Source organism: Agelaius phoeniceus, chromosome 12 (assembly GCF_051311805.1).
Source record: "Agelaius phoeniceus isolate bAgePho1 chromosome 12, bAgePho1.hap1, whole genome shotgun sequence".
NCBI lineage: Eukaryota > Metazoa > Chordata > Aves > Passeriformes > Icteridae > Agelaius > Agelaius phoeniceus.
The window spans coordinates 10,403,234-10,418,975 of record NC_135276.1 but is presented as its reverse complement, the minus strand read 5'-3'; the positions used below and the strand labels follow the sequence as shown (position 1 = coordinate 10,418,975).

General features: G+C 39.3%; 1 long non-coding RNA gene across 1 annotated transcript in view; it reads left to right on the top strand.

Annotated features, from left to right (window-relative positions):
* LOC143695097 (uncharacterized) overlaps positions 1-15,742 on the top strand; it is a 182,362-nt gene that overhangs the window by 16,176 nt on the left and 150,444 nt on the right. The window contains exons 2-3 of the long non-coding RNA XR_013184014.1: positions 3,027-3,290; positions 4,293-4,560. This is a non-coding gene — a long non-coding RNA (uncharacterized LOC143695097). The remainder of the gene's footprint in view (positions 1-3,026; positions 3,291-4,292; positions 4,561-15,742) is intronic.

Here is a 15,742-nt window from a genome sequence, read left to right as displayed (position 1 = left end):
TTGACTAAGAAACATTTCTCAGGAAGCTGCTTGTCACAGGCTATCAATATTCTTTTCATCCCGTGTTAGTTATTGGTGCACTTTGTTACTCTCCAAGATGGCCTGTCTCAAGTGGTTCTTCAGCTTGCACAGCAAGAAAATGAGATGCTAAATGGTTGCAAAAACAATTTGATTATAGTGTTTAATTCCTGCCCTATGGATTTCCAAGATCAGTAATCCCTTCTCTTTTTTGGTTGTTGTTATTATTATTATTATCCTTCTAAATGATCTTCCTGCTGCCAGAATTATTTTATTCCTTTTTATCAAGTTGCATTTTCACCTCAGCTTTCAGCAGAAAGTGCTGGACTTCTTATGTAATCTTGCTCTAATGATTTTCCCTGTCAAGATATGAGTACATTGAAATGTGACTGTTGTTCACAGTTAATATTATGATTTTTGCTGTACATGTGAACATACACAGAAAGGATAAGAAGTTAGGATAATTCAGGCTTTTCCTCTACTGTTTATATCAGCTGGAAAGTTGGATTTCATGTAATACCTGGATGTTGATGACTTTGTCAAGGTATCTTTTATGTGGTAGTTGTTGGCTGTCTTAGGCCCATGTTTAATTTTTCAGCAACCCAGACTCCATATTACTCTGATTTATTTATTTTGAGTGCAAACAACAGCTCTGATTTGATTTAAGCCCTTGCAAGTGAGGAGGTTTGCAGGAGAGATCCCAGTCCCAGGGAGTCTTTGCTGCAGTCTGATGCTGCTGTCAGTTCAGCATCCTGCCCACAGAGCCTGGGCATTTCAGAACTATTTTAAAACTATTTCTTTAAAAGTGTTTTGTCAAAGAAATAAATCAGGGGGAGTTATTTGCTGTAACAATCAACAGTGCCGTGTAAAGATGCCATGGCTCAGAGTTGTGAAATACTGTCAGCTTTGCACAGTGGTAGAAGGCCAGACCATTGACCAAGACTCATTGATAACAGTGAAGTGACTACATAGTGCTTTGAAAATGAGAATTTTGCCCTCTTTTTCTGGGAGTAAATCAGGTCAGAGTGTTCCCAGAATTTACATTTCAATTAAAAATCACAATAATAACACATTGTGCTTATAGTGAATGACTCCTTCTCAGGGAAAGGTGATATCTCCTGTTACTTTGTTAAAGAAAAGACCCTTCATTCCATCAGTGGTAAGAACTCTTCTTCCTTGTTTGTCCTCTTCAGTTAATTTAAACCTGTGAGAGAGTAATACACTGTAATCAAACCTCAGGCTTTCACTGTCTGGGTTAGATATGTTTGAGTTTGTATATTTTGGTCTCTAGAGGTCTTTTGAAATATAAAGAAAACAAAACTTTTCTTTGTTTTCTTTAAGAGTTACCCACACCTGAAAAATTGATCCTCTTCCCTTAAAAGGAATTGTTCTTTTGGTGTGGGGAGAAATTGCTCTAAAATGCACTATTCAGAGTAGCTAATGTTGAAATGTTCCTTTTTTTGCCAAGGTTTGCAAATTCTTAATTATAAAGCTATTATTTCTGGACCAGCAAAGCCTCTTTTTTGCCTCAATTGCAAAAGAATAATAATGTTGATTACAAATTTTATTAATTTTATTTCTCTTCTTGTGCACTTTACTTGCAGAATAGCCAGAGACATCAACTATTGTTGTTTGTTTCTGAGTACAAATGCAAGAAATGTTTTTAACAAACTTTTTCAAAATATTGACAGAATATAGGGATTCAAATAGTAGCTATCCACCACTGTAGGGAGTCTGTGAGACTGAAGAGTAGTTTATAGAAATATAATTTGATTAAGTTGCCTGTTGTCTACTAGAATTGTGGTGAATTGCAATCAAAGCTTTCTTTCTGAACAAAAGAGATGCCATTGGAATTGTGTGTAAAAGCTATTCTGGAGACTTCAGGTAGACACCTCAGAACTAAGCCAAAATAATCTGTTTTCACCATTTTTAGGAATGCTGATAATTTTGTGGCCTCGTCTTGAGCAAACAAAATCGGCATTGATCATCTGAGCTCTGAAACTTGTCTCAGCCTAAAAAATCTCAAGCTGTACATCTGTTTTGTTTTTTTTTTTATTTTCCCCCTTGTGCAAAATAAAATCAACAGCATGGAAAACTTTCAGAACTTATCTGGAAACTGGTACCATTTTGGAAAACGGTGCCTTTTTTTCTACACCGAAGTCATATTCCACAGAAGAAGAAGAGCTTCACAGCGTGTGTGTCTTCCACAAGTTAACCCTTCTTTGCACAGCTTTTGTGGCAATCAGCTGCTAAGCTGAGTCCCTGTTGCTCCAAGATCATTTTGACTGGAAGTCATTGCTCTGTGTGAAAGGCAGCAGAACCCAGGGGTGCTGCTTTTTGGGGTGACATAATGGTGAGCTCATGCGTGCTGTCAGCTTCACTTACGTTGGTGCCTTTGATCCGCTCCTGTGGTACCCTGCTCCCAGGGGTTGTAGACCTGACTCATGGTCTTCTTGTTCTTCTGAAGGAATTTGGATTATTGTTGAATCATATGGCTTTGGATGCAAATAAAATGAAACATTTCTGGGATGTGCATTTTCAATGCTCACAGATACTTGCTAAGTGGAAGATGAAAGAATAATGCATCCTTGACTATCTCTATTTGATCATTCTTGGCATTTTTCAGGCATGCTTTCTGTTCTCCCCAATATTAAAAGTGTTCCCTCCCTTCCCTCTAATTTTGCCTACAGTGTTTTTTATCTTATTGGTGTTGCAAAAACTTAGCAAGTAAATGTATGCATAAAATTATAAAAATACACACAGCTTTAGTGTGAGGTATTCTACTACTCAACCTCTAATCTTCTAAATTCAACTCACTATTCCCTGACTCCATGAGATCAATTTACAATCTTCCTTTTTTTTAAAAGTTTTTAGTATATTATCTGAATCCTCTTTGCGTGAAGAGTTTCCTTGTGCACATCTTTCTGAAACTAAACAGCAGCTCTCTCTTTGCAGGAGTGCAAGACTCTTTAAACAGTTTATTGTTACATACTTCTCTCTTCCTGCAGGAGCTGCCTTGCAGTGGGTGTAAAACCTCAGTGCACATGTCTCTGAATGTCTTCTGTCCCTCCTGAAGACCTTCACTTTGGTCATCCTCAGTCTTTAAAGTCCTGGCGTGTCAAACTTTTGGGCATTATGAAACACGTCAGGAGGATCTGTTAAAATGAATGAATGTTCCAGTGGGCAACACACACGAGAGAAAATCCTTGAGCTCAGTGGAAGAACTCTGCTTGGAGTATCTGCCTGGAATACCAAGCTCCTAGTTCACACAGGTGAGCAGTTGTAAAAAGCAGCAGTTTACCAGAAAAGTAGCTTGAGCTGGCACACAAAGTGGTGTGGAAGCAGGTCAGGTGCTGCATGATTGCCTGATGTTATCTCATCAGTGCTTGTGAGAGCGAGGCACAAGGGAGGCTGGGTGCACACACAGTGCCTCAGGATCAGCTGAACAGTGCCTGCTGCAATTAAAGCAGCTTCTTCTGGCCTCCTCCTGTACCCTTAACTCTTCCTGTGGATGTTCATGCAGAACTCACTGCATACACCTGTGTGTCACCTGCAGATCCAGTGATGCCAAAGGGACACCAAACCCTGAAGGGTCTCACATCTCCCCTCGTGTAGGTGGGACACAGATGGTTCTCTTGCACTGCCAGTGTAGGAACAAGCTCTTAGCAGGGCAGCAAGCTTGATTAAAGTGCCAGCAGTCATGTCCTGTGATATCCTCCTTGGACCTTCAAGCCAGAGAGAGCTGCTAAGCCTGTGCTATTTTGGAGAGCGAGGTTGTGGTTTCAGTTGAACAGTAACTTTTAATGCAGAGGTAATTATTCACTTGTCAAGAAACAACAAAATGCCTGCATTTGTAGACAAAGAAACATACATGAAGTGTAAATGTTTGATCTATAAATAGTCACACAGGTAGTATGCTCGATATTTTTGCATTGTCAGCTTAGTGATCAAAGTATAAGTCTTTTTGTAGATGTATAAGATATTTTTAAATACTTGCATTCTGATTTTTTAAAAATTCTTGTGCTATGTAATGAGGATTATTTGTAATTCCATATATCTCAAAGATAAGTGACTTTCAAAAGCAAAAAGCTGGTAGAGCCAGCTGTGTGAGTACTTTCTGAAACAGACACAATATCAGCTGGTATCTGTCCTTATTAGATTAAACCAACCAGAGTGTGAGGTAACAGGGAGTTAAAGAATTTTTATTTTACTGTTTACTGATCAGCATAATAAATAATGCTAACCTATGTTTATTACCTATTCCTAACTTGTAGGTGCACAGTTTGTGGTGATTGAGAAGGGGCTGGGCCCAGCCTCATCCCCAATGAGCTGCAGCTGTGAGCAGCAGGTGAGCAGCACTGACAGCAATGAGCCATGGAGTGCCCAGGGGCACTGAGCAACACCAAAGGGAGCAGAGGGCACACAGGGGCAGGGCATGGACAGTGAGGGGATAAAAGGTTGGGCTGAAGAACAAGAGGAGCAGATCCTTGACCCCTCTGAGGTGACACCTGTATGGATGGACACCTGAAGCCTTCTGGTGAGGTAAGGTGTTACTCTGTTTGGGTTGAAGCTTTCTGAAGTTATATGATGATACTCTGTGTGTTGTGGCCCTCTCAACTGTGACACTAACTTATTACAACTCAGTGTCCATAGTAATGTTGTCTTAGAGAGTTCAGTACTTTTGAGCAAGACAACATGGGGGAGTCCTCTAGATGGTGCAGTGCAAGGAGTAGCTCAAAAACTACTTCATGTTTCCTCTGATTTAAAGAATGAAATCAGCTCCTTCTCCTGGCATTCAGGGACAAGTCTTTTTAACACATGTTTACATGCAGCACAGAAAGCACAGTCAGGGCCGGAGTATTTTCTATGTCCTGATATATAATGTGATAAGTAGACCTAAAAAAGAGTCTGGTTGGGTCTCTGAGCATGTAGAGGTTGAATTAGACGATGCTTTCCAACCCCTACTGTTCTATGATTAAAACTACATTTCTATTGGGAAAAAAGTTTTTCAGTTTCATGTGCATGTGTGGAACACTAGGAAAAAAAACAAACAACAAAAAAAACCCAGGCAACAAAGTGTTAAAGCACAAAGAAAATAATTAGGATATCTATCTGACGTGCTAAATATATTTGAGCACCACTAAATGATATATTTAGTTCAGGTGAGGTCCCAGAGAAGGATTGGGGTAGAGTTCTCCTGCAGCCTTGCTTTGTTCCTACTCTTTCTTGTCCCTTACTATATATTTTCCAAGCTTTTGTTCTGTAGGGCTTTTCTGGGGCAGAAGCAAGACAGTTCACACAAGTTAATTCTATCCTACTACTCTCACTTATGGAAAACACTGGGGCAGCTCTCTGTGAATTAATTGTAGATTCTATTCCTTGGGCACTTTGCTGCAGTGTGGAAATCCAGGGTGATGCTGAGGCTTGAAAGTATCACAGTCAACAGCAGCTGTAAAAGCAGCAGCACAGGCACTTGAGAGAGGCTCAGATATGGGAGGCACCAGAGAGCAGCTGGAAGGTTTTTGTCTCCCTCTGTCCCTGGTTCTGCTGGAACTTCTACAATACCATCTTGTCTGAAATAGCCAGCTGGCTGTAGTCTTAATTTCTTTCCATCTTTAGCACAGCTCTGGGTAAAATCTTGGCTTCATTTAGGCCCAGACTTCACTTGATTTATTTGTCTGCATCCATTGACATCCTTTTTATTTATCCCTCTCTTTTTTTAAAAATTTTTTTTAGGTACACCAGACTTTTCATTTTCTACTTTTTTTAACCTCTTGTTGTGGAATCACACTTCTCACTTACTGTGTTTACTTTCTTTTAGGTACTTTTCAATTTGTGACTTAAAACATCTTTTAATAACAAACATCTCATAAATTATTTTGCAAGTGTCCTGAGCGTCTTTTGAAATATTGAGAACTTCAGAATTTTTTTCCCCACGCTTTGTAAGAGGGATGTGCTCTGAATGGGTCAGTGTATAATTGTTTATGCATGTTGGGCAGACAGTGGGCTAACACAGACTCAGTGTTGGAAGCCATTTAAGTTGGTAGCTGAGTCAGTTGTATGCACATGTAATATCTGTGTGCATGTGTGTTTGTGCACCTCTGATTGATGGCCATGTGCAGGAAGAGGGCTCTCCAGCACCCATAAATCCCCCTAATCAGCAGGCTCATGTGAAACAAAACATAGCTCAGAGCTTCACAGGGCCTGTGTGGATCACAGTGGGGACACATCTGTCTTCTCACTTTTAAAAAATATAAATTCTTCTCTAAAATACTGCTCCCTCGCCATCTGTGTAATTCAGTCTGGCTCCAAGTTTCAGACTTATTTCTGGTGGTCCATGTGACAAAAGTGTGGTAGTGCCACACCAGAAGGTGACAGCCACTGTGATTTGTAACACAGCTGAGTGCCAAGCAATGGATGATGAGAGCACACACAGTAAGGATGGTGCTGGGGCACTCAGGAGAGAAGGGTTGTGCCACTCCTTTATGCAAGGTAGGCTGGCCTGAAAACCAAACGTGTAGAGGAGAAGTGAATCCAAGGAGGGGAAAACTCTAGGAGGAAAACTCTGGTTTTCTGTTGAAGACCTGGAATAGTGGTACAAGCTGGAAACTGCTGGGAGAATTCAGAAAAATGTTTTTGGTTCTGAGCCAGAGCTGCTGGGAGAGCTGTGGCTCCACACCTGTAGGAGGCTGCACATGCTCAGCACTGAACAGCCAGGTCCTTCTAGAGAAAGGGAATTTGCTAAATATTATTTTAATTTTTTTTTCATAATAATAGGATACAGACAGAAAAGAATAGAACAAAGTAAATCAAGAGCTGAGTGACTGGGACTTTGGGGAAATTATGCAGCTTGCTGTCCAAGGTGATACAGTGTGCAGTGTTTTTTGAGCTGAAAAGATCACCTCTTATGAAACTTAGCTGTAAGGGGCTTCTCATACAAATTTGAGATCCTTCAGATTTCTCACGTTAAACTAAATGAAGAGCTTGATTTGCTAGATCACTACATAAAAATGTGTCATGTTCCTGTTTGAGATAGTGTACAAAATGCTAAAATAACTCCTGTCACAACTTGCTCCGTTTAAAGGAGGTGAACAGTTTGCATGAAAATATTGGGATGCTTATCTTGAGCTCTGAACTATGTGACATGTTCCTGCTATCTTGAAGTCATCTGCATATAAAAATTAATTTAATTTTGCCATAAATGTAATTGTCAGATTAACAGGAGCCATGGACTTTCTGGTCAGATAATTTTTTTTAAAAACTATCAGGCAATTCACAAACTCATCAACTACACAATATTTCCTAAAAGACTTTTCTGTTATGTGCAATAGAATTGTAATCACCTGTATTTAAATCTAATGGATTTGAAATAACTTACAGGCTTCCAGTTTAATGAGAGCTAGATTAATGAAAAAAGACCTTTTACCTCAGATTGCATGACAACATTTTCAAATTACATTCCTGAAACAGAGAATTCACTTATTCCGAGTAATTGGATGCTGACTAGGGTTAATATGTACAATGTCCTTAAATGAAAATGTTCTATTGTAAGTGGGACTGTATGATACCTGAGGCATTCTCAATAGATTTGGTTGGGCTCTGAGTTAATTATACTGCTTGCTATTTTTTGAATGAATTCAAGCATGAATTCTACACAGTAAAGATTGGGATAATTATATTCAATTCTGCTTGGTGCCCTGCTGAATGAATTGACCTTTTAGATAAAACTAGTCTCTTGAGAAGGAAACCTGAAGAAAGCCTGAACAAAGCAACCAGATGCAGCTGGAGGCTGGGGAAAAGATGCAATTTTTTTTTCTTTTTTCTTTTGCAAACACTAAAGTAGTGGAAGAATCAGAAAGATTGATTTTTAGTCAATGCAAAAGTATTCCTGAGCTGGCAATGATTTTGTATATGCAGTACATAAAGTTATAATTTAAAGGCATTGATTTTCCCAAGCTGTTTTCTCCTCAGTGATGTGACTGGAGAGCAGCAGCAGCGGTGGAGCGCAGGGGAGTTCAGGGCACACAGGTGCTCCCAGCCCAGGCTGTGGCTGCAGACAGGGTGCCAGGGATGCTGCCAGCACGGCTGCCCCTCCCACTGCACCCAGAGAGGCTGGGCAGGACAGACAGACAGACAGACTGCTCCACAGGAACCCTTTAAAGGAGGCAGGCACTGCCCAGGGCACTCGGTGCAAACCTGCAGAGTGTCCTTTGAGGGCAGAGTGCTGTGTTAGCCTCTCACCTGTTGGATTCCCATGTGTTATGGAAACATCCAACATTAACACAGAATATTTTCCTCCTTCTTTTTTTTTTTAATTTTTCCATTTTCCAAAACTGGTTGTACTTGTAATTGACTATAACATTAAATGTTATAGTCAATTAAATGCAGAAAAGGTGATCTTAGCTTTTTGTTTTTCCATTTTATTAAGTCCTAGATTAGTGTTTAAAATTATGGTGTTTTGAATTGATAAGTAATGGGGACAGTTATTAGATTGTTTTTACAGTTCACAGATCTTTTTCCTCTGGGGGCATCTGCAACCACCATGAAGTACTTCTGTAACTGCTCTGTATTTTTGAAATGACTTCTACTGTGTAGTTGAAGATTAATTGAAGCTCCTTTCTGTAGGCATGGTTCTCTGTGTAACGCTAAAAATATATTTGTTTGTTTGTCACCTAAGCAATCATAATCCAGCAGCTCAGTCTCACAAAACTTCACTCATATGAGCAATTCTTCCCCTGCAGGGTAGCTCCCTATTGGTGTGATGTCAGTAGGAAAGCAGAATTTAGCTCATAATGTTAGTTGGATTTATGATAAGGGCAAGTGTTTGTAACAACTTTTTTAATGGGGTTCCAGTCTCTTAAGCACGTACATTATCTGTTACTGATATATCATTTATGTAGAGAATACAGTTGTCACTCACTTCATTTAATTAGATTATGGATGCTAAATTATCTACTAACATAAAATGTGCTTTTATACTGCAGATTGCAAAGGTTTTAAGAAATTTAATATGCGACTTTTAAATTGGTGAGCAGTACCCTAAAGGATTCATATGGGGTTCTGTTTGTTTGTTTTTTACTGCAGTAAAATGTGAACGTACCATGATATTACTAAAGATGTTTAGTTGCAAATGGGATTTGGGTCAGTGAAGTTGGCTAGGATTTATTTTGCAGAAAACAGATCTAGGAGGTATAAAATGGTAAGTTTAGTAATCAAAGGCTTGTATTTTGGCAGTGAGATCACTGAGTTGAGAACTGAGTATCTTCTGGTCTTTACACTCCAGTTAGCTGCAGTCATTTAGGTGAATGAAAAATGTATTTATTGCATATGGTTCCAAGTCTGCCCTGACTATTAATGTAGAATAGCCTATTTGCTGCTCTGTTTTCCAATCCATTAAATGAATAATCTTCTATGTATAGGGTCTGCCACACCTTACTGCATAAATTCTTTGCTTTATTTATGTGTGCATTTAGTTGTACAGCTGGTAAGTCATTTGTTCAAAAGAGGTAAATGGTTGGTTTTGATCCTTAGGCTGTGAAACAGGGATTCACAAAATGGTTATGGTCCTAACAAATTGACTGAAATATTGGGCACAACTTCAAGGATTTAATTTGAGTATCTAAATTAATGCTAAGTCCTTGTTTTTTCTGCACTCTCGATTGTATTTTAGTCTTGAAAGCTCAAGAGCTTTAGAAAGGTTTAGTTGTAAGACTTCCTAGGAGCACCTTTTCTGCTGACATTGGCTTCTGCTCTTGTTAAATTGCAAGGCTACACAAAGAAATACAGTCCTTGTCAATGACTCCTAAAACCAGTGTGTGAACAGCCCATATTACTGGTGTTCTCCCAGGTTTACAAGAGTTTCCCTCAAACACTTCAGCTGTGGAATTTGCATGTTCTTCTGCTGTTTACAGGAGTAACTCCCTGCAGTGCTGTCAGTCAGGCCCTCTCATTGTCTGTCATGCATGAAGTACCTGGTGGATGATTTCTACCAGGTGTAAGGCCAGAGTCTGAGACCTTGGCTCACCAAATGAGATCAGCAGCACTAGTTAATCATTACCTGTTGAAACCAGAGCTGCAGTTCTGGGTGCAGTCAGCACGTGAGGCTCAGGCATTTTAAATGCCCCTTCCACAGTGACAACTCCCTCACCTCTCCTTGAATCAATGGGAGCTGAGGGGCTCTCACTCACTCACTCACTCACTCGGGTTCTTGTTTCTACAGAGCTGCTTAAGCCAGCCCCTTGTGAGCAGTGCAGACTCACACTGATGGCTGGTAGGGCCACAGGACTGGTTTTCAGAGTACTTGGAAGCTTTTACAAGGAGTTCCCAGTGAAGTGTGTAGCAAAGCTGTGCTCTATTGCAGTTGTGGAAGGAGAGGATTTCTTTCTCCTTACCACCATTGAGCTAGCCAGCTTTACTGCTGTAAAAGTTTTCACTTGTTTCTGGGAATAAATTCCCACTTTCTATGCCCTATCTTGTTTTCTGCATGCCATCGTACTATGATCTGTCCTGTTGTGATTTCTGTACTCTCTACCTAAATAATTTCTTCCAAATGGTGTCTAAGCAATACTTGGTAGAATATGCATATACAGATAATCTGTGGGTCTTGTAAAATCTGATACTAGGGAATCATAATCTAAAAAGAGAGGTTATTTTATAAAAACTTACAAGGATCATTGAAGACTACACAGGACTTAAGCTGCATGGGAGATGGGGCAATCCAAGTAGTGTGTGCTTCTGAAAATTCAGAAGATGCCCTGTTTTCATCTCTCTTTTGGATTGCCTGAGGGTTGACTGGAATCCCTGGAATTGTGGACAATCCTAAATCTTCCCCTGTGAGCAAAGTACAACTGGCACAGAGAGGAGTGGATGCTGTTATGGAGTAGAACAGGGAGGATTGGAAAGTTCATGGGAAAGGCTGTTAGAGGCTGGTTACTATAGGAATGCTGACTTTGTCTCTCTCTTAGCTCACATTGGTCAGCTGTCAGGCATTCAGCACACAAGGTGAATTTGAGCCCACATGTGCTGTTTGTGCTGCAGTCATTGACAGTATTTTGCCCTAAATAGGGTAAAAAGCCACCAAGAGACATCACCAACTTGAAAGTGGAAAAGGTCAGAAGTGTGTGCCATTAACCCATTAGAATTTCTCCAAACTGAATTCCAAGTAAATGTCTGAAAGGTCCTTTGAAAAAAAACCCAAAAACTAGCAGGACATTGAATAGGTTCAGTCAGCATTCATTTCAGGACAGTTTCTGTCCTGCAGACCCAAAGACTCTTCTCAACTGATGTAGGTCAAGTCCCTTTGGCCAGGTTACAGTACCATTTCTCTCATCTCCAAATTTGTTCATTTGTTGCATCCCTGTTTATGATTGCTTTATCCTGTTAGAAATAGAGCAGGTTGTTGTGTCAATCAGCAAGAGGAGGCAATCACAGCATTGGGAAGCCTATCAGTCAGTACATGAAAGAAATAGGTGTGACATCAGGAAGGAGCTCCTTCCCCAGAGGAGAGTTAGAACAAGCAGAAGAAGGAGCAACATAAATGAAAACAGCCGAAAGAACAAACTTACATTATCTCCAATAAAGCATTGACTGCTCTATTAATAATAGCAGATCTTCATTAAAGGTCCTGTATTTTATGTGTAGCTATAGGTGATACTGTGATTTTGATTATGGAATGCACAATGTAGAGTGCTGGTGCAACAGACTCAATTTGGAGATAAAGTGCAGAACCTTTACATCCTCTGTAGCCTCTGAATTTCTGACTCAGAGACAGGCACACTTAGCCTGGTAGCTGTTCCACATCAAAGGAGTTGCTCTTCTGTCTCATAGAATGTGAACAGTTTCTTAGTGTTTGCCACAGGTAGTGGGGTACTTGTCAGCTGGCACAGAACTGAGCAGATATGGCAAGTTGAGAAGATAGCAGCAAACAGTCAGGCTGGCATGGGGAAACTTGTTCTGCTGTCTGTGATCGTTGGGTGGGCTCTTAACCATGCCCTGGCTGATCCAAACATCTCTCATGTTAGTCTGGTGTCCATAATGCTGTTTAATTCTGCTGTTATGTACAGAACCCTGTGTACCACACAGTGAAACACAAAACCATCAGCTTTCAGACCAGGGGTGCCCTGGTTTCATGATTTGCAGGTTCATAGAACAGTGCATTCCCTTTCCTTCCTGGGGTTACACTGAGGGGATCTGACCACACAGAGACTGGAAGGAAAACAGGTGACAAGGACACTTACCTTGCATGACAGAGGGCTTATTCTCATGTTAGAGCAGGTTGCTGTGTGCTACAATCCTTCTGATTAAAGCAGATTGATGAGCTTGTTGAGAGTGAGAAAATGTCCAGCCCCTTGGATTTCCCAGAAAGGTGAGTTGGCACAAACTGCTTTTTGCAGGGTGAGATTAGCGGTGAGAAAGGGTGACCTAGTAGAAAACCTCATGAGATCCACCTTGAAGTGATTCTTGATTCTAGTGCCCTCTTGAAGGTTTTTGTGAGAAATGGAGGCATTTATTCTCTCAAAGTACAGACCTTTTGTGCAAAAAGAATTTCCAATAAAAATTAAAACAGGAATTACAAGAGAAGAGAGATCTGCTTACAAAAGAATTGGGGAAGCATTGTGTTTATACTGAGAAAATGCATTCTATCCTTTTCATTGTTTTAAAATGTAAAGAATACAAATGGCTATTAAAGATTTTGAAACAATGAAAAAGTTTAACTAAGCATTTGAAGCACTGTGCAATGAGCAGTGAAGCTGTTTCACTATGAAATGCAGCCTGGAAACGGCACTTTGTGCGGGTGTGTACAAAGATGTGTGCATGAACACATCATACGTTGGTGTGAAAAGTTCATGCACTTTGTGTTCTTAATTCCCACAGAAAAACTTTTACATTTGAACCAGTTGTCACTTTATTTGAATGGAATCCATAAAAAGTTTGTCAAACCAAAGTCAGATGAAATCTGGACATTAAAATTAAAGTGTTCTTTGGACTTTACAAGGTTATAGACTGCTGACTGCAGGGATTGCAGCTGACATTCAACAACATTTGAAGCTTGGAAGCAAGCTTTTTAATTTATTTTTTCAATTTATCCCTTAGAAGCTGCTTGCTTTTCAGCTGTTAATGCATTTCCAACAGAAATTTTGTAAATTATATTGGGCAACATTCTCAGTGAGAATAGATTGGGTAAGTAACAGTAATGGCTTCCTCCTGCTGCTTCTGGCAGTATGGATATTTGCCACACACACTTATTTAAATTTCTTGGGCCAAGGAGCTCTTCAAGGTTCAAAACATTTGTTACTCAGGGACTAAATTTAATGGATAATAATTTAGGAAACAGAATTGATGAGGAGGGTTTTTAAAACAATTGCCTGTTTTTATATCACAGGCTTTAGTTTCTAACAAGAAAGGTCTTGTGTAAACCAACTTTTCATAAAGGAGATTTTTAGCACCATGTTCTTTATCCTAAATCTCTATTAAATCAATTTTTTCTTCACTAAAATTTGAAAAATATAAGGTTCTTTACTTCTTATGTAAAGAAATGACCTGCCCTGGCAAATATTAGAATTCACAATTTTGAGGTTTTAGGGAGTGCTCTGCTCTTATTACCTTTTTGACCATGCGTGGTGCCAGGCTGAGCTGAGGGCAGGAATCCCTATGGAAGTAGCTCTGCATTCCCAGCAGTTTCACCAAGAGCAGATTAGGACATCAGGGTGTGGTTTAGGCCTGGACACAAAAGAAAGTATTTGCAAGATGCTATTTGGTCTGTACTTAACTAGAGAAAAGGCTTGGGACATGAACTGGGAAACCTCAAAACGGTTTAACCACCGACGTGGAAATAAAAGCTTTGTCTCAGTGAGAGCAGTATGGACTTCTTGGAATTTACTCTGTTTTTATCAGTGCTAACTCTGTTATTGAGGGATAAAAGTGAATTATTTCATCTCAGTTCATTCAATGCAAGTTTTGGATATTTGCTGCCACAGGTACTTCTCCTGTTTGTAGGCTTTTCTTAAGTGCATCTCTGTAAAACATAAGAATTTAGAAAGCTTTGACTTCTGTTTCCTTTGTCTTCTAGAAAACAGTAAGAATGTCACAGTAGGTGCTGTGTTAAAAATCACTTTGGATCAATTGCATGCTGATTTTTACAAATTTAAAGGTGATCTGAAGCCTGTTTTGATTAATACTGATTAGTGCTCCAAGATACTGATTAATACACACTGAATTTAAAATAAATGAGGGGAGTTCAGCAATTGTGCTGGACTTGCTAGGTCCCTATCGTTGTTTTGCTTCAGTTCTTTTTTGGATGTTAGAGGATGTTTGAGATCTTTAAAGTTTTCTAACTTGGGAAACAAAAATATTTCTGTTAGACTGATACTCTAGATAACTTCTGTTATACTCAAAAGACCATACATGTAAATTGGCCCCAAACCTGGGGTTTTGACAGGGTATCCTTGTGAGAGAAGCTGGGGAAGTTGATTGGGACACAGGGAAGTTTTTTCCCTGAGTTCCACAGAAGCACTGTGCTGGGTTATGTGGAACCAGAGCTATGAACTGGAACAAAAATGTTTTTAGTTTTTTGCATTTCCTCTTAAAAACCAGTCGTACCTATCTCTGCTTTTTATTATAATAGTAAATCTCTGCTAAATATTTTTATGTGTGTTTAACATCTGAATATTTCAGAGATTTGCACACCATCATCAAGAGAAATGGAACTCATCTTAATTCTTTGGCTGATTTGATGGGGACTCAAAGCACAAAACTGGAGTCCAAAGTTTTCATACCAGCATAGTGTTTATATACGTGTGTACATAAAAATACATACATGCACACACAGAGAGAATTTCTGTTTTGCTTTTATGCTGCCTCACTTGTGCTAGTCTGACTGCCATGTATGTTTCAAAATTGAGGTTGCAATGTTTGCAAAAATAGAGCAGTAACTGTGAAATACATTTAAGCAAAATTCATGTGAAAGACCTAAATCAGGTGTGAGTATATGGATATTTAAGAAAGTACCATTTTCATGGTTTCTTGGAGAAAATGATGCATGTATTATTATTCCTTGTCTCAGAATTAGTAATAAATTATGCACAGAAAAATCCCTCTCCCCTCTTTTTTGTAAAAGTGTTTTGATAACAAGATGTCACAGCTTTCCTCCATTACAAATGCTTGTGTTGCCATATTTGAAGCAGCCAAGCATCCTAGCAGCTGTTTTTGTTTACTGACTGTGTTACTGAATTCTGAGGGAACCCTGCTTGGAGATACTGGTTTTCAGTAATTGTGTGACTTAAATAGGGATGTGAATATGTCCCAAGAAAACCTGAAGCATCCCATGCATTCTTGCTGAGAACTTGTACATGTAGATATTACTTGTGGTTTTAGCCTTTGAAGACTTTCAAGACATTTTTCGCACTCCATTAGGCAACTGTGGAAAAGAATTAGTTTTATTTCTTGAAGTTATGCCTTTGGTTTTGATCTTACTACAACATGAATGAAGCTCAAGGAAGCAGGGTATTGTTTATAGTCATAAGGCAGGGAGGATTAAGTAATGACATTCTTATTAAACTTTTAATAAATCAAATGCAATAATAAATTTTCTTTTGTTCTCACCTGTGGGACACAATTGTAAGGTATTAACTTGTCATATAGATTTATACACCTTAATAATTTTAAATGAAACTTTTCAACAATTAAAATATTGCCTTGGTAAAGTTAAATATTAGTTCTTTATGCC